This window comes from Cebus imitator, unplaced genomic scaffold (assembly GCF_001604975.1).
Source record: "Cebus imitator isolate Cc_AM_T3 unplaced genomic scaffold, Cebus_imitator-1.0 Scaffold91, whole genome shotgun sequence".
NCBI classification, from domain to species: domain Eukaryota; kingdom Metazoa; phylum Chordata; class Mammalia; order Primates; family Cebidae; genus Cebus; species Cebus imitator.
Genome location: NW_016107406.1, coordinates 3829071 through 3831609, shown reverse-complemented (window position 1 = coordinate 3831609; position 2539 = coordinate 3829071). Strand labels below are relative to the sequence as shown.

The window sequence follows — 2539 nt, the reverse complement described above, 5'->3', positions numbered from 1 at the left end:
ATAGTATTATACAATATGTAATATATCTTATGTTGTATATTCATATATTATCATCATTATATTATTCATATATAAAGTATAAAATTTTATGCTGCATATATAAAACAACATTTGGGAAAAGTGGGGAATGTATCCTATACAGTGGTAAATACAGCAAGTCTCACTGGAGCACAAAGAGTCCAGCCGGAGTTCATCTGCTTCTGTTAAAAGAATGAGGGCAGCTCTGCTTAACGTTAAAGGAGAGATTAGGCCTATCAAGGTCTTCCCAGCAGAAAGCTCCAGAAGGTTGGACCACCTAGAAGGCTGCATGGTCACCGACCAGCTTGTGAAAGGAGAGGGAGACCAGGAGTCACGGGATATACAGACTCAGCAGCCAAGGAATCTGAGAGATGCCCAACCTAACTCAGAAGCCAAGAGGCCACAAAAGAACAAAGCCAGGGGCCAGAGCACTGCAAGGACACAGGGAGCCCTGGAGCCTGAAGGCAAGTCCAGAGCTGCAGGCAAAGCTGGGTCAAGAGTCCAGGCTTAGAAACAGCCGCAAACCAATGCTCCAAATAGTTCAGTGCATCACTTAGTCAGAATCTCAAAAATGTGACTTTAAGTGCATTTCCAAAATAAGACAAGGAGTGGCAGAAGGGAGATTCAAATTCCAACCTGTCCCGACGTTCTGAAACATAAAACCCTGAATGTTTGGGGGCAATTAATCCAGAAAACATCTCAGCCAGCTTCAAACATCTGCCTCTGGAGCAAGGATGAAAAGCACTGAAATGACAGGCTTTCCTGGATCTGGGAATCTGGGTGCTCAAGCCAGTTCCCAGCATGCATGTGAACAATCCTTTACTGCAGTCAGAGCTAAAGCTGCGTTCTGCATGGTCCGCGTACATGAGGTCCGTCCATACACTTGAAATGTCTTTGTGGTGCTTTTCAGCATACATCATACTTTTCCAATGAACCATTTTATTTAAGACCAAAAAAAAAAAAAAAAAAAGACCTATGAGGTAGGTATTAATATCATACACATTGCACAGATGAAGAAACAGACACAGAGAACTTAACTTGCCCAAGGTCACAATAGTGAGTGATGATGCCAGGACTTAAAACAGAAAACTCTTTATGTTAATCTGTTTTCATACTGCTGTAAAGAACTGCCTGAGAATGCTTAATTTATAAAGGAAAGAGGTTTAGTTGACTCACCATGGCTCAGGAAACTTACAATCATGGCAGAAGCCCAAGGGAGAGCCAAGCACCGTCTTCAAAGGGGGCAGGAAGGAGAAGTGCTGAATGAAGAGGAGCCCCTTATGAAACCATCAGATCTCATGAGAACTCACACACTCTCACGAGAACAGCATGGGGGAAACCACCTCATGATTCAGTTACCTCCACCTGGTCTCTCTCTTGGGGATTATGTGGATTACAATTCAAGATGAAATTTGGGTGGGGACACAAAGCCTAACCATATCACTCTTCTTGCTTCAAAATTGCCTGTTCTTTCTGCTACATTTGCTGCCTACCAAGAAGTGTATAAAAAGGCAGGCTTCAATGAGCACAGTGGATTTCTACACATCAGAGGCATTCGAACCAGAGTGACTCCATCTTCAACAGTGGCTGGGTGAAGTGAGGCTGAGACCTGCTGGGCTGCATTCCTGAGAGGTTAGACATTCTTAGTCACAGGATGAGATAGGAGGTTGGCAGGACCATTATCACAAAAACCCCAGTGATAAAAGAGGATGCAGTAAAGAAGCCAGACAAAACCTGCCAAAATCAAGACAGTGACAAAAGTGTCCTCTGGTCATCTTCACTGCTCGTTATATGCTAAGTATAATACATTAGCATGCTAAAAGACACTCCCACCAGCACCACAACAATTTATAAATGCCATGGCAAACTCTGGGAGTGACCCTATATGGTCTAAAAGGAAAGGAATCCTCAGTTCTAGGAAAGCCTCCCCTCCCCCTGCCTTTTTCAGAAAACCCATGAATAATCCACCCCTTGTTTATCATATGATCAAGAAGTAACCATAAAGATAGCCAGCCAGCAGCCCTCGGGTTCACTTTTTCTATGGAATAGCCATTCTTTTATTTTACTTTCTTAAAAACATGTTTTCACTTTACTCTGTGGGTTCGCCTCAAATTCTTTCTGTGAGATCCAAGATCCTTCTCTTGGGCTCTGACTGAGACCCCTTTCTGGTAACATATACATTTAAAAGAAAAAAGCACACAAGAAAACGTAATAGAATTTTTCCAAAGGCTAATGGGTAGCCAGGGGTCATGAGAGAAAAAGAACAGGAATTAGGGAAGAAAGAAGGAAAGGACTGGATTCAGAAGACAGGAAGATGGGCACTAACCTTGTATCTTTTCAAAGCAAACCTAAGAGGTGCCAGCTGCCTTTGGTGCCTTAAAATTCTGAAGGAGTCTTTGCCTGGCCCAAGAATGGAACCAGGAAAGGTGCCTGGTATGTAAAGGGAGCTAAATCAATAGCAGTGGAAGGAAGAAAAGGAAGGAAGGAAGGAAGGAAGGAAGGAAGGAAGGAAGGAAGGAAG

The 2539-nt window shown here is 43.1% G+C and overlaps 1 pseudogene; it reads left to right on the top strand.

The window, feature by feature from the left end:
• Window positions 1-211: 211 nt before the first annotated feature.
• The window catches only part of LOC108309006, a 6088-nt pseudogene continuing 3760 nt past the window's right edge, over window positions 212-2539 (top strand).